We start from the raw sequence: 23,230 nt of genomic DNA on the forward strand, positions 1-23,230 counted from the left end.
GGGAGTAATGAATGTCAAACCAAAAGCAATACCACATTTTCAGTAACGGGTATCACATTCATGTTTCCAGGATTACGAAATGGTTTTGATTAAACAAATCAAAGATAAACATAGCAACAAAGAAAGGTAGAAGGCAATGCTCATAGTATGAAAAAATCTAACATTAGTGAAAGAATCTCCGTCCTCAACCCCAGCACTGCATTGACTCGGTGAGAACCAAAGCCAGAGATCGAGCTGTGGGGATGAGGTAAACGCTTCTGACAGTGCATTGAAATAGCAACCGTGCTTCTTGGAGAGGCTTTTCTCTCCTTCAAATCATTTCAGGGACCTCTGATTAATCTCCCAAATTGATCTTTACTAATCCTGAAATAGTGAATGAGTAGCCCTCAAGAAGATATTATAGAAGAGAAAAAACAAATTCATTTTGACAATGATCTGCTTCATAAGCCAAGTCAGCTTTCTCAAAAATGGGAGACAAAGTCCCGAAAACGCATCTGTCTCCCCGGAAGGAAAGCTTAGAATTCTTCTCTTGTTGAAGAAAAAAAGAGAGACAGCCTGGCAGGTCTCACTGTTTAAAAAGAATGAATGTTGAGTCTCTGATAAACATACTTTATATAAAAAAAAATTTTTTTCAGAAAAAAAATTTAGCATAGGAATTAATTTTGTAACTGAAGTTTTCTGTTGAGAGAGGCCCAGCAAATCAGAGGAGGGTTGACTATTCAGAATGAGCTATGTGATGCTTTGATCCATGGACGCATTGTGCAGTGCCTACCACAGTTCAGCTCATTGTATATATTTTTTCAGCTCACACATTTAGGATTTGGGGGTGGCAACAGGATTACTTCCACCCAGTCCCTTCTTTACCACCCACCAACAGGTCTGCCAGGCATTCATCTTCCTCAGCAAGCAGGAGCACCTCATTATTCAATTACTAGTTGCCCCACTATAAACAAACACAAAGCTTCAAAATATTGTGGTGTTTGGTTCCAATTATTTTTATCATGCGTTTTTACTTGGCAGAAACCTGTGAAAAGCAGATGGAGAAAGAAGGCTGGTTAAAAACAAGAAACAACGCACTTACAGTCTTTATAAAATCTGAACAGTTTTGCATGCAAATATTTAGTCTGTTTTAGTAGATACAATGAATATTCAATAAGCATAGCCAAGAAAAAAAACAACGAATCTGATACAGACAAACATCAAGAAATATCTGTTCCCAAACAAGCTGTTCTCTGAAGATGTAAAACCTCCCCAGCCTCTGAGAGACAGGGCTTTGGAAAATGAAACTCATCAAGTGTTTCCAGGATGCACTCACTCATACATTCCTCCTCTGTGGAAAGATGGGGACAAGGTTTTTACAGCTTGGAGAATTTCAAACTCTACCTAGAAAGTGTACTCTACCATAAATGTCTACTAACTCTGATAGCTTTTTCCAATGGGATGATATTTTCAAAGACACTCTTAAAAAATAAGATCTTCCCATCAATTTTTGACAATAATGACTCTCTATAGTTCATCACGGCATCCAAAATTCATGGTAAACAAGAAAAACAATTAATCCAGTAGTTACCTCATTTTCAGAACTATGATTATTAGTTAGATGAAGCAGAGATGCTTCCACTCAATGAAAAGAAAAACATTCCACATAATATAAAATGATATTTTTAGAATTATGTTACTTTAACATGCTAAACAAGGTAAAAATCAATAAGTATCAAAAAAGTTACTCATTTCAAAATTCTCTCAGACTTCTTGCTAATTGCATGTGACACAACTTAACTGTAAGACTTACTGCAAATACTTTGATTTATGAAGCTGAATTAATACAACAGAAAACTTCAGATTACCTTGTAGTAGGTATAACAGATAAATATTCAGTTTTGCCAACAAAACATTTGAAATGTGTAACCTGTGTGCACATACACATATGTATTTACTCATACATAATCAATAATACAAGCTTACAAGCTAGAGGTGAGTCTACGGTAGTTCTTTGGATGCTGGAAGAAGAGATGAAGTCCCAAGATCTGAGAAAATGGACTTCATTACTCACAGTGCAGCCAACTTGAGCTTTGCATTTACATTTGTCCTTTTGCTTCTGGGTCTATGGGGATAATCTCAAATAGCCAAGATGGTGGTTTGCCCTATGACCAAAGACCATTAAGGAAACCCAATCTTTCAAAATAAGCAACAAATTAAACTCAACCTTTGTTCCCAAAAGAAATATTGCCTTTATCATAGCAGATAATAAACTACTGTTATGTCTGTCTTCAAAGCTGCCCAGCCTGCAAGCCTCATTAAAAAGACTATTTGCAATAAAAAACAAAGTCAATGATTTTGACAATAAACATGCAGAATACAAGCAAGCACCAGAGAAATCTGTCAACATATGTTATTGTATGTAACCTATTATTTGCACTAAGTCCCATTTTATTTTAAAGACCTCTCTTTAAATATTCTAACTTAATAGGACTTCAATGTCATCTCTTTCCATTGTGCAAACATGCTTACTCCCCCAAGAACTGCTGTTAATAATTCTGAGAGCCCTTGGGACCTAGTCAAGGCTGATCCTACTTGTTCTCATATCTTCCCTGGACCATGTAAAAAAGAGATAAAGTCATGTTCTGTTTTTGAAGGTAAGTGTTGTAGATTACATTGCATGTTAGTTTTCTGTTGTTGCTATAACAAATGACTTGAAAAAATAAAACTTTAGACAAATATGCATTGACTATTCATAGTCTCAGTGAGTCGAAAATCTAGGCACCAAATAGCTCAATTGGATTTTCTTGATCTCACAAACCCAAAATTAAGGCAAAAGGGGTTTTGTTTCCTACTGAATGTTCTGGGAACTAATCTTCTCCCAAGCTCCTTCATGGATGTCACAGAAATAGTGCCCTTGCACTTTCCATGTGGCCCTTCTTTGTTTAGCAACATTATATTGGATGTTATATTGAATCTTTCTCATTCATCAAATCTCTAATTTCTGTTCCTGTATCCTTTCATTTTAAATGTTTATGAAATTATATCAGATCCACTCAGAAAAAGTAGATTAGCATGTTCACTTTAGTGACAGTTGCTTCATGGGTTGATTACAGTTGCAAAGGCCACATTGAGATTGTCCTGTAAGCAAACATACTCCTAGTCTTGGGAACTCTTAGTTTTGCATTATTCACGGGATCATCTTGTGAGTCATAAATCTGTCTACACACTGTGCTGCACAAAGTATGGTCATTGGACCAGCAAGACTGACATCATCTGTGAATGTTTTTATTAGACATACAGACTTCTACTCAATAAACAGTGACTCCAAACTTGTGTTTTAGCAAGAGCCTGGATGATCCAAACACTCATGGAAGCCTGAGAATCACAGGTCATCTAAAGCATACAGCACACCACTGTATTTGAAACAGCCAAAATGTATATACTCAAAAACTTCCTGCCATTTCTCCTAGCTAACAGCACATGTGCCAATCTGTACTTGAGAGACTCAAGAGCTAGAATTACAGAGCTATTGGTTACCACCAAGGTATTGTGCCACTACTACACCCTTAGGGTTGCTGTGCTATGTTGGTCTTTGTTGTAGTTCATCAACATCAAAGTCATATACATAAATATACATACACCCACATATACATATGTATATATGTGTGTGTGTATATATGTGTATGCATGTATACGTGTGTGTGTGTGTGTGTGTGTGTGTGTGTGTGTGTGTGTGAAATGACAATTGAATCAACAGAGGCCATAAATTTGAAAGAGAGCAAGAGGGTGCAAGGGAGAAAAGGTAAGGTGAAAGTAATAATATAATTACATGTTCGTTTCAATAGTTAAAAAGAAAAATATAATAATTATTAGCTAATAATATTATAGTGCCACAAATTTTAAAATACAGAGAGCTAGAAACAACAAATAATGCCATTAATTTAGGTATGCCTAAATTTTATGTCACTTCACAGTTATATCTAATATATATTACATATTTTATATAATATCCACATACAAGCTATGTAAATTAAATAAGAAAATATACCACAACCCTCATTATATGGATTAGAAAACATAGATATAAATATATTGGGCTACTTTCTTTCATTGGGAAAATACATAAGAGATGAAGCAGAGGGTCATGACTCAAAGATTCATGTCATGCAATTTACAGTGAGATCTGTGGTAAAAAAAAAAAAAATCTAATTCACAAATTAAGATTTTTTTAAACAATAAATTTAATAAATAAAATAAGCAGGGCATGTTTTTCAAACTTTATTCAATAGTACAAGAGGGAGGGAACAATATATTTAAGGAACAAATAAGGTAGTTAACCTTCTACATATTGTGAATGTTAAAGAAATGTATACAGTTCTCTGCATAATAAGACATACTCTCCAGAGCAAATGTATCTTTAAAATGTTCTGTAGCTCAAAAATGTGTTATGGTTAAAGAAAAATTATTAGGCTGAAATGTTCCTTCTGTGACACATATAAAATTATACTGTTGATGTAAACAGAATCTGTAGAGAGATTTTTACCAGAAACTCAGGGAAATACCATTAACCTTTTAGCAAAAAGAGGTTAGTATAGACAAATGAAGCAAACCTGAGACTTTGTACCAGGGATACTGGCTTTCTATATCTTCTGAGGTGAATGTGATTTATTAACTATTAAATCCTATTAGATGCTTTGGGAATAAACACTGTACAGAGATATTTCAAGATGCCTTCTAAGCAGTTCAAAATGTATATCACAAGACTCCTGAGCTTTAACTTGGAGTTTACATTTTGGGATTGAGGGGAAGGTAAACATTTCTAATGATCTGCTAAGAGAGACAATGAGATAAATGATTCATTGATTAGTATCAGAGTCTTCTTCAAATGAACTACCATAGAATGTGATACAGGAGATCGGCTCTCATTCACATCTTGATGCTTTACTAGGGGAACAGATATCTTGCCACCTTTCTACCCATCTTTTTAAAATTTTTTACTTATTCACTTTACATCCCACTCACTGCCCCCTCCCTGTCAACCCCTCCCACAGGATTGTCCCCCATCTTCCCCTCCCCTTCTCTGAGTGCTAGGTGCTTCCTCTCCTACTGAGACCAGACAAGGTAGCCCAGCTAGAAAAACAGATTCCCTTATAGGCAACAGCTTTTGGGATAGCCCCCACTCCATTTGTTCCCTTCTCTATTCATCTTAACAACTCTGCTTAACTCAGATACTTGAATTTCCATTGATGGACAACACTTCTACTAAGGATTTACTCCCATGTCTCCAAATATAAGGTAAAAAAAAAATAGTAACTTAAATAATAAGGATGCCTATTATTTGGTATTGGCTTGAGTATTTCATGTAAAACATTATTTTGTTATGACAGTAAAAGATCCACTGAACAAAAGTTTAGGAATCTAAAGTACTCATATTATCAGTCATCCATCTTCTTCCAGTGAGATATTCTCTAGAGTCCTCAGTAAAACTACAAGCTATATCTTTTGACCAGATAAAAAGTGACCTTCACAGTATAAGGTACTAAAATAGGTAGTCTTAATTATCATACTGGAAGCTTATAATAATCCTTCAAGGACGTATTCTGCAGGTGAAAAAGCTGTGGGAAAAAATCCTAAAACCACAGCAAGAAATTGTAGATCAGAATCCCAACCAGCAATGTGCTTCCAAGACTCTGAGTGTTGAACCACAAACTACATTTTCTTCACTCACTATGTTCAGACTCTAAGGATAGTTGGGAAAGTATCATATTGCTGATCAATCTCTTGGAATTCTTTAATCTTTTCCTAAAAATTATGACACTTTAACAATTCATGGATTATTGTGTGTATGCATGGGGGGTGGGGGGGTTATCTGTCACTTGCTATGTCAAGCACACTGCCTAGATAGTCCATTTCCTCATAGATTTCCCAATGCCTACTGCAAAGCCACTTTTGCTTAGCTAATGTAAGACTGAATCATGAATTTTAGGTTCAGATGATGTTAATACAATCCAAACTGATTGCAACTTTAATTTTATACAGGAAGTTAATCACCCAGATACACATTAAATGCATCCCAACAACTCTTCACTGCTAGCATCTTCTCCCAAGATGGAGACTCCCTTCTTACCTACTATTCATGGAACTGTTTGTAATGCCCACCCATATTCCTGCCAGTTTTGTAGTTTGGCTTATAAAGCCTCCTGTGTACATACATAGTACAATGTATTACTAGAGTAGTGTCTTAATTTCTACAATTTTTCTCATTCCTACTCATGGTAAAATAAATATTAAGAAAATCTGACTATAAAGCTAAAGTGAATCATATACTAATCACCCCTATACTAATTACCCTATACTATCAAGCCTATACTGATCATCCCTCATAAACACAGAGTTGATAATCATTAATGAGGGAATGTATTTGTGAAAGTGCCATCCCAGGGATTTCAACTCTAAGTCAGAAGCAACTAATAATTATATAATTTTATGCCATGAAGGTCCTGAATATGGGAGCATGATGTAGATTAATGAGGACAATGATGGGAAACTAAGAGGAGACTAACATAAGGAAGATTTTCAGTGAAAAGCTAAAAGAGTTGGCCTAATTTTTCCTATAATAATTAATTTTTTTAGAAATTTTGGGTTGTTAAAAAATGTGAGGTGGCAAGATAGCAGTTGAGTGACATCCTCCATTGATCCTCTCAGAGAACATCAAGTTGGGTTCCATTTATACTGAAAACCATGTTCATATGAGCTGAGGATGCTAGACAAATGAGATCTAAAAAAAAAGAGCATGGCAAGTTTGGATTTACACCAAAAGAAAAAAAATAGGTGTTATTACATTTGAAGAGGGACTTGAAAGGCAAAGAAAGAGAGAGAAAGGGAGAAAGAAAGAAAGAAAGAAAGAAAGAAAGAAAGAAAGAAAGAAAGAAAGAAAGAAAGGAAGGAAGGAAGAAAGAAAGAAAGAAAGAGAGAGAGAAAGAAAGAAGAAAGAAGGAAGAAAGAACAGAAAGATTATTCAAAATAACTGATAACAGAAAGATAGCAAAAATACCATTTTACAGATATAAATATTCAATAAGATTACTCCAAGATATTATACTGTCAAGTTTAAGTATGCATGATAGTTATTCAACACATGCAATCAACCAATGCAACACAGCATACAGACATAAGGGCAGAAAGCAAATGACCTTCTCAGTAGATGCCAAAAGGACTCTGATAAAGTTCAATATCCCTAAAGAAAGTAGACATAGAAGAACTATACTTCAGCATAATAAAAGCTACAAGGTAGAAATCAATAGACAAAGTTCCACTAAATCAGTAAAAATCTAAAGCTATTTCCTGTAAAATCAGAAAGAACACAATAGTGCCCACTGTCTCTGTGCTTATTCGTGAACTGAACTGAAAATCATTATGTTATGTGAAATAAGACAAGATTACTCAGAAAAAAATAAATGCTGCTAGTTTGTATCTTATATGCAGAACCTAGATCTAAATATCTGTGAAAGTGAGAACTGGAACATGGAGAAAAAATTTTAAAGAAGAAAAGGAAGAGCGAGAAATGGAATACACATGTGCCGTGGAATAGCATCTTCCAGGCGTGATTTGGTCATTGCCATCCAGAATTTCCAGCAGCTGCACATAACTACAGGATGCCCCGATTGCATCCATGTTAGCATGGCCATTGTCATGGTCATTGTCCAGGTCTTGTTTATGTTTTCTGAAGCCAGTTCTAGGAGAAGTTGTCTCACAGCCAACTTCTTGGTATTCTGGCTTTCACAGTCTTTCTACCCCCTGTCCTGTGATGCTCCCTGAGTCAGAGATGCATGACTTGTGACATAGATGTATCCACTGGGTCTGATTCCCTACAACCTTTGCCTTGTACCCAGCTTTAGATTTCTGTGATGGTCACCATTTGCTGTAAAAAGAAGCTTCAAAGGATTGCAGGTAGCTTGCAACTGCTGCGTGAGGGAAAATCAGTTCTTTGGGAATGAGTGCCCTTGTTGGTAATATAATACAAAGTGGTCAGCCCTAAAAACACCAGCACAGAAGCACCAAAAATGAATTCAACAAGTTATATTTAGACATACATACATACATCTAAATATATTTATAGATAGACAGACAGACAGACAGACAGACAGACAGACAGATAAATACAATAAAGAAAATGAGGAGAGCCAGGCAGTGGTGGTGCAAGCCTTTAATCCCAGCACTTGGGAGGCAGAGGCAGGTGGATTTCTAAGTTTGAGGCCAGTCTGGTCTACGGAGTGAGTTCCAGGACAGCCAGGGCTACATACAGAAACCCTGTCTTGAAAATAATAATAATATTGTTAACAATGTGTCACACAGTTCAAAATGATGAAGAGAGTAATTTTAAACATCCTCTTTGCAAAAATTGATAAGTATTTAAGTATCTGAGGAGATGAATATGCTAATTAGTTTGATTTAATCATCCTTGATTATATCTGTATATCAAAACATCCCAGTGTACCGTATAAATGTGTATTATTGCAATGTGCCATTAAATTTTTTTAAAATTAAATAAAAGAAAATAATAATAATAACAATAATAATAACAATAGTAATAATAATAATAATGATGAGGATATCAATTTGGGGGCATTGAGGGGTTTAGAGGAGCTGGAAGGAAGAAAAGGAGAAGTTGTTGTAATTTTATTTTAATTAAAAATATATTTTTTTAAAAAATTAAGCCAGTAACAACAGAAAACCATGCACAAGACTAGGGCCCAATAACATTCTATCATGGAGAGGAGAAGAAGGGCTTCAGGGTCCTACAGCTTCTTGATGTGTAATGGCTGCTGGGAGAGAGAGACGTTTTTTTCAGCAGTGTATCCACTCATAAGTTGTACATGCTCCTGTAAGTAACTTAATTACACTTATTGGTTCACCAAGCTACACTTTAATAGAATCATTTCTGTTGCTGGTACCCTATCTTGAGTGGATAGATGCTTGCTCAACTCTCTGCAGAAAGTTCATACATTAATATAACACAAAAACAGAAGGGGACAGAGGGAAGCCAGCAAAAGGAAGTCCAGGGAAGGTTAGAAGCAGAGGAGGATAAATTAGAACACAGACATAGGTATAAAATGACATAATGGAAAAACATTACTTTGAGTGCTAACTTTACAAATTAATAAAAAGAAAAAAGAATAAATGGACTGCACCTTAGATCAAGTGGATTTAACAGATGTCTACAGTGCATTCCTTCCAATGGCTGCTTAATAAATGTTCTTTTCACCAGAACATAGAACAATGCTCATGGTAGATTATATAATGTACCTCAAAACAAATCACAGGAAACGTATTGAATCTTGTCTAACGACAAATCTGTACAACTAGAAATTAATAAGAACAAAACTTTGAAGACTATAAAATCATGGAAATTCTTCAACTCATTTCTGACTGACCAATGAATCCAGAAATTTAGAGGGGAATGTTAAAATGACTGGAAACAACTGAAAATGAAGACACAAGCACACGATAATGTATGGGATACATCAAAATAGTCTTAGGGGTGAAGTTTACAAAAAATAATTCTAAAAGAGGAAGATTTCTAGAAATCAATGCCAACATTAAACTGTAGGGAAAAATCCAACAAACCCTGATGCATGTCAAGGAACTAGAAAAACACGTCAAAGCTAAATCTGAGGTTATAAAAAGGAAATAATGAAGATTAGAAAAAGCATAAAGGAAATAGAGAGGTTTTTTGTTTTTTGTTTTTTCGAGACTGGGTTTCTCTGTGTAGCCCTGGCTGTCCTGGAACTCACTCTGTAGATCTGGCTGGCCTCAAACTCAAAAATCTACCTGCCTCTGCCTCCCAAGTACTGGAATTAAAGGCGTGAGCCATCATGGCCCAGCATTTTTTTTTTTTTTTGAAATAGAGACTATTAAACAAACAAAATACAAAGGAAAGAGAGCTAGCTGTTCAAAGAAAATAGATTTCTAGGTCAACTTAAAAAGGGAAAAAGAAGATTCAATTTTAAAACTCCAAGACGAAAGAGGGCATGTTACAACTGACACCGCAGAAATACAACGCACCATTAGAGACTACCATGAGCAACTATGTGCCAACAAGCTTGATAACCTAGAAGGAGCAGACAAATGCACCTTTCCTACACTGAGTCATAAAGAAATAGAAAACCCAAACATACCTATAACAAATAATAAAAATACCATTAGCAATTTTTTTAATTACTAAAAATTTTTAAAACTCTCTGAAAGGGAGTGTCACTCTCCTTTTTCCTCCTCCTCTTCCCATGTCGCACCCTGTCTCTGCAACTCTTAGCTCCGCCTCCCTTTTCCCTGTCCAATCACAGGCTTCTTGTATTAATATTTAAATTAATTGGACAGGGAAAAATCCTGCTACAATGTAATATACACGTTTGGAAGCTGGAAGAACAGATTCTGGATGTTTTCATGGTGAATAACAAATGAATGAATAGACAAATGTGTTTAATATGATTTAAATATTAAACAATGTATATACATTCATCAAAACATCTTATCATTATGTATAATTTATATGTTTTAGGTATCAGAGAAAATACATTTAATTATTTTGAAAGGAATGAATATTCCTATGAAGTAAAAGCAAAAGAAGCCAGTGGAGGAAACAGAAATGTTTGGAAAGGGGAAGAGAGGACATAGTTTTCTGTCACTTGTGAGGTGAAGAGATTAAGGACTATAAGAAGGCTCAGAGAGTAAAAATTCCTAATATGCACAACCTAAGTTCAACCAGCAGAGCCCTACTGGGGGGAGAGAACCTATTCTCACAAGCTCTTCTGACTTCCACATGCGTGTCATAGCCTGTACACAGTTGCACTCATACTCACTATACATATAATGAAGGAGACAATAATAAAGAAATTTTTTTTAAAAAATTTAGAAGGAACATACCTAACAATTACAAGTGTCTACAGTGTACAAGGACACTAGGGCAAGAGAAGTATTTTGCAGTCAAAGCCAGAAAGCTATTGGTGACTAGAATGGAAATATTTTTCATAAAATTACAGGAATGCTCCACAGATAGGCAGGTAGTGGTGTCAGCAGATCGCTGGATTTTCTAGAACATTCCAAAGTACAATTTATTCCATCTCACTGCATACTGTTTTGATTTTCCACTTGAAACTGTGGTAGCATAATAATAAAAAGGTAAAAAAAACAATCCATTTAAAGTTTGGTAATGAAGAGAATGTAAAAAGAAAAAAAAGGTACTTATAATTGGACACAGAGTCAAGGCAAAGTGTTCTAGGATTAGGGGGTCCTGGGCACAGTCATAGGAAAGTAAGTAGCCAGCAAATCAGGGACTGAAAATTTGACAGACAAAAAGGGAATTATTGATGGCATGAGTTCCAGAGAAAGGCAGAAAACGCTGGGATCAATAGCACAAGTAGATGGGGCAGGGTGAAGGGCTTCTTTTAAATAGCAGTAAGTTTGAAACACTGATAATAATGGAGACATTGTTCAGGAGAGGAAATTGGGGAGTGGAAAACGACGACGCTTCGCTTCATATAAGGTCACTAAAGCATGCGGAGCAGAGGCTCCGAAGTGTTTGATTATTCTGTTTGACTGGCTTTCAGTAAATAGCAGCAGAAGGAATTCTATGCACTCAGTCCTACCAGGTGAGGGAGCAAGTATGCGCATCTCATATAGACAGAGTTAGCAAGCGTGGTGCTCATCTCATATAGACCGAGTTAACAAGCGTGGTGCCAGAGCTTAAAGGGAACTTGGAGGGTCTTACGGCATGCAGTATCAAGTCAAATGAGACTGTGGTACGGGGTTCTGAGAGCCAGGGAACACAAAAACAGAAAACATCCACACAGGCAGAGTGATGACCTTGAATGTATGTAAACTTCATCGCATCCCTTTGCAACCCCTCTTTACTGAGGGAGCCCTTAAGGAAAGGACAGAGACTACTATGTGGTTAACCTCCACCAAAGTGCTTACACAGAAGCTTGTTGTAGCCTACCCCACCCCCCGCAGCCGGGGCTCCCTTCCTCTACATCCAGCTCATCTTTTGAATCCTACTGTAGGGTTTTAAAAGATAACCCGTGAAATTTATATGTTACCATATATAAGACATAAAGATGCAAAAATCAGATAGAAGCTCTGTTTTCTGTATTCTCATTCACTCTGTTGAACAAAAATTTGGCCAGCAGTGCAAGAGTAATTAAAAGCTATTTTCTTCAAAAAGGTTCTGTATCCTGTCTCTCTAATCAGAATCTAGAATAATATGGCCCTTGACTCCCAACACTGTGTTAAAAATGTACATGGCAATGCCCTCCTGGCTACAATTCTTCTCTAGGCACCTTTATCTCATGTGCCCGTTCCACAATTTAATCATTTTCTATTGTTGAGTGATATTGTTTACTTTATTTTATTCTTCAGTACAACTCCAACTACACACACACACACACACACACACACACACATACACACACATGTAAAATATATAAGGGAATCTTTCATCTATTCACTACTTTCTGTAGTCACTAGACCAATGTTCCTGCATAAATGGCTGCCTCTGTACGCAAAAACATACTGGTTTTTGGTTTGTTCTTTTTTTTTTTTTTTTTTTTAAGCTTTCTCCACCACAGTGAATTCTTTGTCAAAAGAAGTAAAGAAAGACCAACTGGAAAAATTCTGAGTGGATTGTGACTGGAACTCTAAAGAGTTCCTTCAATGCTGACAACTCAAGGCAACAAGAGAAGAGGATGGAGCTTGGGTAGTGGCCATAGGCCAGGAGCTGCTGACACCAGCTCGCTCTTAAGGTGTATGTGGCAGGGGTCACATGATCTGTGCTAAAGACAGCACTGCCTGCCTGTATGAAGTGGCGTGGTTTTCTCCTTCGGATGCTTCGATCACTACTTGAATCCACAACCATTGAATTTAAGCAACTTCATCACCTGTCAGTCCACATCAGCTGCTGTGTGATCTGAGGAGACAAGGACGAAGCTGTGCATCTACCTAGAGCATCTGCACTCTCTAGGTTTGTCAAGATGCACTTAAGTCCCCCCATCCACACTCTGAGCCTCCAGCACGATGACCAGTCAGTATCATAGCCGATGACATTTTTTGTTTGTTTGTTTTTCAAGACAGGGTTTCTCTGTATAACCCTAGCTGTCCTGAAACTCACTCTGTAGACCAGGCTGGCCTCAAATGCAGAAATCCACCTGCCTCGGCCAACCAAACGCTGGGATTAAAGGCGTGCACTGCCACCGCCTGGTGCCAATGACATTTTTATTTCAAGAACTCATTTTACTCATTAATTTATTAAAATAACATACAAAATAATAGGTTTTGTTATAGCATTTCCATGCACATATTTTTTATGTATACCCCTTATCCACTTCCTCCCCCTTTCTCCTTTCCCCCTCTCACTGGTCCCCCCCTCTGTCCCCCTTCCCCCCCTCACTGGCCCCCTTCATCCCCAACAGATTCCTTTCTACTTTCTTGGCATACATTTTATCATCTCCTCACTTTCTATAACATCTTAAGACTTCTTCACTTCCTATGAGCCTCTTTCTAGTTTCATGACTTGTATACATGCAACACACACACACACCACACATACATATATGCCACACAAAAACACACCACACGCACACACATGTACAAACAAGTTATTCAGTATTTGTCTTTCTGAACCTAGTCTATTTATGATTTACTGTTCTATTTATTTTCTTGTAAATGTTATGACTTCATTTTTCTTTGTTGCTAAATAAACTTCATGTGTCTGTGTGTGTATGTGTGTGTGTGTGTGTGCGCACGCGCACACATGCGCGCGTGGGCCTGTATCATACTTTCTTTATTCATCTCTTGGTGCACATCTATTCTGGCTCTATTTCTTAACTACCTTGATTGATGAAGCAATAAGCACTGTGTGCAAGTATCTCTGTGGTACACTCTGAGTCCTCCGAGTGTACATCTACAAGTGGTCTTATTAGGTCATGTGGTAGTTCCATGTGAAGTTTTTAAAAAAATAAAGACCTCCATACTCATTTCCAATGTATCTCTCTAGCCCTATACTACACACATACACACACACACACACACACACACACACACACACACACACACACACACACAGCTACCTATCTGGATCATATGTATTCAGAGTATGAAAACTGTATGGCAAACTCAGATTGGGTTCATAGCTAAGCCTGCCTATCTCACATAGAATGATTGAACACTTGTGAGCCCCTTTTACACCATGTCACTGTTAAAACACTCAGGTAACAACCAGGTCTAAACCCAGCCCACTTAACATTTCTTTATAGCACATTTATCGTGTTGGATTATTAGCCTGTAATAGAAACCGTGGTCATCCCTTCATTCGGGTAGCACCTAGAAATAGATGATTTTTCCACTTATAGGTCATTTTAAGCCTCACACCCTCTCTGTATGAACTGGCTTCAAATCTATGCACGTGCCATCCCTTCAGCTACAGAACTGCAAAGGTAAGCAAATGGAACAGGAGCCATACGAAAGACAAGTATCCATGCTACATGTCATCTCCCCATGGTCACAAAACTTTTAAATGCTATGGAATTTCTGCCCAGGTTTTAGGGAGATGATGTCATTGGCACTTCGCATCTCTAATGAGAGAATTGGATTCTGCTCTAGAAAAGGACTAAACACTCATCAAAAAAAAAAAAAAAAGCTTTCTCCTGACTCCTAGAAATGTCTACCACCATTTAGCATGCTGCATTCAAACTCTGAAATGTCTTCTTTATTAAAAACAAACAAGCAAAAAGAATTCTCTACAAAATATTTCTGGCAAAGAGCCAGTTCTCTTTGAGTGAGGAGAATGTTTTCAACAAAATTTTGAGAACAAATATCAATTTATCTTGAAGCTATTTAACTACTGGTTTTGTACATGTCTCCAAGCTATGTGTGTATAATTTGAGTTTGAAAAGAAGCCATAAAAAGAAACTAGCTATTGCATGATTATTAGTTCTCTCGTTCTCTCTCTGTATCTCTCTCTCTCACCTCCCACACCTTTATTCTCCCAGTGTGACATGACATCTTGATGTAGAAACTAGAAACTCCTATCTTATCTTAGAACTTCAACAGAAAATATAAAACTTGTCATCTTCACTTACTATTGATAAAATGCAAAATTCTAGGTATTCTAAAAATATAGGCATGGTATAATAAACTGTAGTAATGTCATTTCAAATATATGCATGATATTATATTGATAAATATATATGATAAGCATATATATCAGCATCTGAAGCATATATCAGCTCAAATGTATAATATATGTATAGATATAGATAGATAAAGAAATAGATATAGATATAGATATAAATATAGATAAATACACATATATAGAAACAGCTGAATACACCTTTACTTTCTTGTCTCCCAAAAGGCTCATATGTTAGAAGCTTGGTTGTCAGTGTGGTGGCAGGCAGTGGTTGACAATAAAGAGATGGAGCCCAGTGGTATGTTCTTAGATTATTTAGGGGAATATGCCAAGAATAGGATGTAGGATTCCAAACTCACTGGCTTTCTGCCCCTCAGGTTTTGATCCTCTCCTTCTGCATATGCTCTGTTGATGACAGCATCTCTCATAAGGTTGTCACCAGAGTTAAACTGACTCCAGAGCCTTGACCTTGAATTGAATAAACTTCTTCTCCCTATAAAGTTGGGCTACTTCAACTACTTTGTTATGTACTAATACTCTATCTATGACATTTTGTCTTGACTCTCCCAGATAATATTTCTAGATGGTGCATTCCCCATGTAGTAGTTAGCTATTACTGCAAAGAAATTGCTCCCAGAGTGGGAAGCTTAAAACACTGAAAATGTATTGCTTTTGTAGATCACAGGTTCAGAAGCACTGTCACTAAGCAGGCCTGGCTCAGGAGTCTCTCTTGAGGTTTCACACAAGATGTTGGCAGGGGATGGAGTCAGCTGCACGCTTTTCCAGAGCTGGAGGATCTACTCTTAGCCTCTTTCATGTGTTTGTTGACAGAAGCCTGAGTTTTTTTCATTGGCTCCCATCCCTTCCCGGTTGGGCCTCCCCAGAGGGCTACCTGATAATTTCAGAACACAGAAGTAGTTGGCTCACCTGTTATAAGTAAACAGAGAACAAACAAGTGAGCCGGAGAGAATAAAGAAAAGATCGTGTCTGTTTCAGCCTATGTTCAAGGGATGGGGAATGGGGTTTTAAAAGGAGAGGGTTGCCATCTCACAATCAAAACTCTGACCTATAATTATTCCTGTCTGAAAGAACTGCAGGGATGGAAATGGAGAGGAGCTTGAGGAAAAGAAGGTCCAATGACAGGCCCAAAGTGGGATCCAGCTCAAGGGGAAGCCCCAAGGCCTGACACTATTACTGAGGCTATGGAGCTCTCACATAAAGGGACCTATCATGACTGCCCTCGGAAAGACCCAACAACCCACTGAAAGAGTCAGATGCAGATATTTGCACCCAACCAATGGACAGAAGCTGTTGACCCCTGTGGTTGAATTAGGAGAAAGCTGAAAGAAGCTGAGGAGGAGGGCGACCCTGTAGGAGGACCAGGAGTCTCAATTAATCTGGACCCTGAGATCTCTCAAACACTGGACCACCAACCAGGCAGTATACACCAGCTGATATGAGGCCCCTAATACATATACAGTGGAGGACTGCCAGGTCTGGGTTCAGTCAGAGAAGATGAACCTAACCCTCAAGAGACTGGAGGCCCCAGGGAGTTTAGAGGTCTGGTTGGGTGGAGGGTTGTGGTGGGGAAATCCTCATGGAGACAGGGGTTGGGAAGGAGATATGGGATGTGGAACAGTTGGAGGGTGGACTGGGATGGGGGGTAATAAAATCTGGAGTGTAAATAAATAAATATTTTTTAAAAGAGGAAAAAAAGAATTTGTGGTGATTTTCTAAACCACCACTTTCCCTAAGCACTTTTGGCCTCTGTTCATCCCTCTGTCTTTTCCTGGAACCTTGAGAATACTAGACTTGCAGGACCAGTATTAACTTTATTTACATAAACACTCAGCATCTTGGTATTTCCTGGGTCAGTTCCCTTTTGCACACATAAGTAAATGAAGTCAAAATGTAAAGGAAACTGATGGCAGGAACATTTAGAATGTGGCTTCAAGGTGCTATGTAAAAATAAAATGGGTGACAAAGCTCAAAAGTTGCAAATGCCTAAACAGTCAGAAATACTGTGAAGAAGTCACATATCAAACACTATGGACACATAACTCTCCTTGGTCTTGAGGTTCAAGTGACCTCTACCATTACTTTGTCCTTGACTTCACTCTTCTTCATTTCCCACAACATTTGTATGGGAGCCGGCAGCAGGACTTGATTCTGCTTTTTTCCTCCCTGTATTGTCAGGACTCCAAGTGTATTGCCAAAAAAGAAAAAAGACAGAGAAGCGCTCAGCTCCTCTTCAACCCCGCCATCCCTCTTTCCTTTGCAACTGGCTCTCCTCCACACAGACTTGGCCTGTACTGCTCACCTTCTGGAGAGCCCCAGGCTATGCTGAAGCAGGTGTCTGCTGTCTTGTCTGTGCTCCACCTGAGCTACATCAATAACCTAATCCTCCCTCCACCAGGACAGGGGAACCATCTTTCTGCCGGCAGCGCCACTTGACTCTTGGTACCCCTCATTAGTTCATCAACACCAAGTCCTAAAATTTCCCAGTTTGAACTCTAAACATCTCCAAACAACACATAATAATGTAAAAAATAAAACAGATAAATCTCCCTAAACACCATAAACTACCAAATATTGACATCATGTAAGTGACAGATGCCATATCACCTACTTCTGGCACATGTCACCATTTGCACATCTAAAACCTCTTTGTTTAAGTAAACCATGAGCTTAGAGAGAATACAAATTTAGAGGAGATTCTAATTTACAATTGAAGATTGAATTATTGGACTGTAACTGAATTTTAATTTTAAAGACAAGGATAGTTTTCTAAAAAAAAAAGTCCAAAATCTCTTGCCCGCATTGAATTTATTCAGTTGTTTCTGTTTCTTGCTCACCTGTCATCCAGATGTTTGTTTATCCACTATTGTCTGCTTAATAGAGCCCAAGTAATGGGGTGTTGATATAGTATGTTCACATAATCAACTAGGTCTCCCTATTGTCTGCCATATTACTCCAGATGGAAACACATTGGCACATCATATAAGCCTTCCTGGGCCCCTTCTGTTCAGAATTGCTATGCCAGTGAGGAATATGCAAATTGGAACCTTCCCCCAAATGCAGACAATATAATTGAATTAGAGTGCTCCAAGTTTTCTGAATGGCATTGGCTTATGCTTTGCCATTTCACTTTTTCAAAATAAATCCTTGCCTGAATCTGCCATTCTAATTTCTTTTTTTTTTCTGAGATTATAATATAATCACATTTCTCCATTCCCTTTCATCCCTCCAAATTCTCCCATATATATCTCCTAGCTCTCTTTCAAATTCATGACTTATTTTTGCATCAATTGCTAATAATATGCACATATGTCTAAACATATATATATTTCATTGTCCATACAATGTCGTGTGTGTGTGTGTGTGTGTGTGTGTGTGTGTGTGTGACCATTTGGTATTGGATAATCAGTTGATGCACCCTTCCCTACAGAGGACCATTTCTTCTGCCCTCAGGAGTCCTTACTTACCTGTAGTTCTTTGAGTAGGGCTGAGGCTTCATAAGGCTCCCCTGTCCATGTGGGCACGTCTACGGGTGTCATCTTTGTTCAGCTCGTGTTTAAGCAGTTATGTTGGTGAGACATCACCAGCGTAGCTTCTGATATTTCTAGGAAAGGCAATCTCCAAGAAAAGTGCCTATTCCACTGGTTCTTACACTCTTCCCACGCCCTTTTCTGCAGTGACCTTCAAGCCTTAGGTGAAGGAATAGTGTTGGAGATGTATCAGTTGAGACTGGGTTCTATAGTTCTGCATTTGGATTAGTTGTGGTTTTTTGTAATTGTCTCTGTCTGTTGCAAAGAGACATCTCCTCGATGAGAGAGTGAGTATGACTCCTATCTGTGAGTATAAGGACAAATGTTTAGATTGTCGTTAGGGATGACGGTAGTTTAGTAAGTTAGTGTTTATTGGATCACCTGCAATATCCATAATTTCACTACATTCTGATTTATTTATACATAAAAACTGCATGTAGCACACACCTTATGCCACAAACACAAAAGATTGCACTTCCTGCATTGATGATTCCTTCTGGAATTTCTTCCTTCAATTATATTTTGTGGTATAAAATGAGTTACCATGTTGCTTAAAATAATACGGTAACAAGCAAATGATAGAGATACATAAATAAACGTGCCAATACCATGTCTAAAGTTAACTATTAGAGAAAATTTATAATGGAATCACTACACAAGTACCCAAACTCCTATAACAACACATGCATATGTACACATGTGTGCAAACTCCTATAACACATGCATATCACACATGCGTGCATATACAAGTGTGCACTCATGAGCACACACACACATACACACACACCTTAAATGTTAACTCAGTCAAGCCCTATATTTTTCTACATTTTCTACATCATCAGGTTTAATAAAAACATTGTATCAATCATCCCAGGTTTTCACACATGATTAGTGCTTTATATAATCTATGGAAAATGAACTTCAGTTCCTTCAAAATAATGACATTTTAAATTAAATAAAGTCAAGGACCTCCTCTCCTGTTGATGTCAGATAGGGACATCCTCTGCTACATATGTATCAGGAGCCTTGGACCCCTCCCTGTACACTCCATAGAACCTCATATGTATGTTCTTTCCCCCATTTCTTAAAATCTAAAGATATTACATTTGTTCATTTCCTAGAATGGATGAATGAATGGATAGATTTTTAGTTTCATTGTTCCAAAGTTAGTGTGTTCAATATAAGGTTCAATATCCCTACATTAAAAAAAATAAACAAACTCCCTGAAGAAAGTAAGTCTAGAGGGAACATAGTTCAAAATAATGCCACCACATGTAAGAAACCTACACAAATCTCAGAGTCCATCAGGAAATGAATAGATGATGAGTATGTGGCATGTAAAAATAAAATATTATTTATCCACAAAAGGAATGGAATTTTGTCATGTGTTCCAAAACAGCTGGAAGATAAATTTTGCATAATCTGCAAAAAAGAAAAGAAAAGAAAAGAAGAGAAAAGAGAAGAGACGAGACGAGACGAGAAGAGAAGAGAAGAGACGAGACGAGACGAGACGAGACGAGACGAGACGAGAAGAGAAGAGAAGAGAAGAGAAGAGAAGAGAAGAGAAGAGAAGAGATGAGACAAGAGGAGAAGAACAAAGCCCATGAGCACCAAGTGACCTTGCTGGAGTATTTTTACCACACACATTCACAAGACTCTCGGTCACACTGCAACCTGAGAGCTGACAGCCCATGGTTACTTGGAATTAACACTCTCAGTCACCCAAGAACCTCAGGAGCACTGAACGGAATGCTGCCATTTCCTGAAGTACAGCATTCATTTAATTATCCTAAGTTTAAACATTTTAATGTGCTTTCTTATATTGTATGTTCTGAAAAATTATGTTCTAAAAAGAACTACAGAAAAACATGTGAGGAAAAGAAAGCACTTTCTGACACTAATTCCAGAAAAAAAAAATATTATTTTCAAATATCTACAATGATAATAGTATTTTGAAATTTATTAATGTGCTTTTCCTTCTGCCTCTGAGCCCTGTCATTTTAATTGCATCTGACTGGAGACAGCAAATGATTTTGTTGTTGTTGTTGTTGATGAAATGCAAAGAGAAAGAATGAGGTACCACCTAGCTTCTGATATGCAGAATAAAATTATGCAGCAAGAAATAAGCTAGCAATGCCAGCTCTCATTTTGAAAGAATATGAGCCCCAAGATAACAGCCTTTGGTTTTGTTTACTGCTGCATCTCCTATGCATGGAACCTGGTAACAGTAGACAACAAATATTTTGTGAATGAATGAGTGAATGAATAAATGAGAAAGAGTCGCAAAATTTATTTTGTCTCCTGAAGCATGTCAGCAACCCAGCCTGAGTTTTGAAGTCAGCCTACACTTCTCTCCTGAGATAGAAAATACAACATTCTGTAGTAATAAAGGCATTCAGCTTGCTTTTCTATCAAAGAAACCATGTGGTACTAGAGGGCAGAAAAGAGGCCCCACCATCCCCTCCCTAAGGAGACTGCAAGAAGAGAAAAGACAATAGAGGAGTAAGACACTGGAGGTGTGGGCACTGATTTCTAAGCATCAGAAAAGCAAGGAGATCAAACCCCTTCCACCATCTTCCACTCGAAATACCATCTCCCCTAAGACTCTCGAACCAACCTGGGGAGTTGCCACATCGATTTGTCAATGCTCTTTGGCAAGATAAAGAGAGAGGGTGAGGTTTAGCTTTCCAAGCAGCTCCTCCTGGATCCCCTGTGGCACAGGAGAGACAACAGAAGTAGCTGAAGTCAGCCAAGGAGACTGACAGAAGGTAGGGGAGGAGTCCTCTAGCAAGGACAAAACATGGGGTCAAATCCCAGTTGGATGAAGGGCCCTGCTAACTAGGGAGAAGGGAGCCTGCTCAGAGGTTGGGGGCGGTCCATGTAACATTCCAGGTATATTAGCAGCTGCCTAAGAGATAAATTTAGCAGCGTGAAACTGCCTCCATTTGTTAGCTGCTGTTTAAGTGGTCAGGGGTCCAGCACAGCAATCGGGCAAGTTTGGTTTGCTTCACTGTTGCTGTGGTAAACCTATGACCAAAAGAAACTTGGGGTAGAAAGGGTTTACTGTAGGTTAGAGTTCATTATCAAACGGCACCAGGAAGAACTCAAGCAAAGACCTGGAGGCAAGAACTACCGCAGAGACTGAGGAGGAACACTCCTTTCTAGCTTGTTTTGCATGGCTTGCTTAGCTTGTTCTAAACAACCCAGGATGTCCTGTCTGGGGGTGGTGCCATCCACATGGGCTGCTCCTTAGAAACCATTCATCAGGAATGCCCCCTAGACATGTCCACAGGCCAGTCTGATGAAGATAACTCCTCAGTTGAGGAACCCTCTTTCCAAGTGACTAATTTGTGTCAAACTGACAAAACTAACGTGCATTAACTGGGTTCTCTGTTTGGAGTCTAACAAGGCTGTAGTCTAGATGTGAGCTGCATGCATTCTCATTGGGAGGCTGCAGAATCAATTCCAGCTCGTTTAAGCTGTTGGCATAGTTCACTTCATTGCAACCATAGAGCAAGGAGCCCTGAACTTTCCTGACAGTTTACTTGACATCCTCTGGAGACCAACAGTTTCCTGCTACCTGGGCATCCTCAATATACCTTCCTCTCTCGTCATCTACACGTGGAGACTCTGCTCTCCCCACAGAAAGGACTCTGTCTTAGTGACTTGTCTATTTCTGTGAGGAAACACCATGACCAGGGCAAATTATAACACAAAGCATTTAATCAGGGGCTTGCTTACACTTTTAGAGGGTGAGTCTATGACCATCATGGCAGGGAGCATGGCAACCAACAGGCAGGCAGGCATGGGGATGGAGCAGTAGGTGAGAGCTTACATCTCTAATCTACAGTCATGACAGAGAAAGAGACTGAGTCTGGCGTGGGCTTTTGAAACCTCAAAGCTCACCCCCACTGACACCCTTCCTCCAACAAAGTCACACCTCTTAATTCTTTCCAAAAGAGTTCCACCTTCTAGGGACCAAGCAGTCAAATGTATGAGCCTATATGGGGGGGGGGGGGCAATTCTCATTCAAACACCCACAGAGTCCATTCTTCACATGTTTTCACTTGATTAAATCAGACCCAGTCAGAATAAACCGACTTGAGACCTTCATTATATCTGTAAAATCACTTCATCGCTGCCATATCATGTCCTTTAAGCATATCACGCTACAGACTGTTTATAAGAAACAAGGCAAGACCCAGGTCTCAGCACACTCTAAGAGAAGATAACACATAGGTATAGACACTGGTATTGCTGCCCCACTGTGATCTGTTCTTCCGGCTAGCAAAGGAGAAAGAGCAAAGAGCAACCCAAGTAATGATGCTGATCTCCATTTCAGAGGCTGTGGGGGCCAGAAAACACCTCTGCCGTGGGACGTGGCCTTGGAATCTTCTCTGGAAACATACAGATCTGTTGAAAGGAGGTAAGGAAGGAGAAGCTGACTCAAAATTGATGAGATTGGCCATTGTTACCATGAGAGATTGGGCTCTCCCAGAACCCTCTGGGAGCAGACAAT

At 38.4% G+C, this 23,230-nt stretch overlaps 1 long non-coding RNA gene across 1 annotated transcript in view; it reads left to right on the forward strand.

Moving 5' to 3' along the window:
- Positions 1–23,083, forward strand: part of LOC116080087 — a 106,792-nt gene extending 83,709 nt beyond the window's left edge. The window contains exon 3 of the long non-coding RNA XR_004114306.1: positions 23,054–23,083. This is a non-coding gene — a long non-coding RNA (uncharacterized LOC116080087). The remainder of the gene's footprint in view (positions 1–23,053) is intronic.
- Positions 23,084–23,230: the final 147 nt, after the last annotated feature.

This window comes from Mastomys coucha, unplaced genomic scaffold (genome assembly GCF_008632895.1).
Source record: "Mastomys coucha isolate ucsf_1 unplaced genomic scaffold, UCSF_Mcou_1 pScaffold6, whole genome shotgun sequence".
NCBI classification, from domain to species: domain Eukaryota; kingdom Metazoa; phylum Chordata; class Mammalia; order Rodentia; family Muridae; genus Mastomys; species Mastomys coucha.